The sequence below is a fragment of the Alligator sinensis genome, unplaced genomic scaffold (genome assembly GCF_000455745.1).
Source record: "Alligator sinensis unplaced genomic scaffold, ASM45574v1 scaffold308_1, whole genome shotgun sequence".
Taxonomy (NCBI): domain Eukaryota; kingdom Metazoa; phylum Chordata; order Crocodylia; family Alligatoridae; genus Alligator; species Alligator sinensis.
In genome coordinates, this window is record NW_005842041.1 from 669,097 (window position 1) to 669,459 (window position 363).

Consider the following 363-nt stretch of genomic DNA (forward strand, 5'->3'; position numbering starts at 1 on the left):
AGCATCATAGCCCAGCCTCCAGCACGGATCTTTGAAAACTCTTGGCGTTCTGGTGTAGTGCCCGAAGACTGGAAGAAGGCCAATGTGGTGCCTATCTTCAAGAAAGGGAGGAAAGTGGATCCGGCTAACTATAGGCCCATCAGCCTGACTTCTATCCCGGGGAAGATCTTAGAAAAGTTTATTAAAGAGGCCATCCTTAATGGACTGGCCGACGCCAACATCTTAAGGGATAGCCAGCACGGGTTTGTTGCGGGTAGGTCTTGCTTGACCAATCTCATTTCCTTCTACGACCAGGTGACCTATCACCTGGACAAGGGAGAAGAGATTGATGTCATATATCCTGACTTCAAAAAAGCCTTCGAT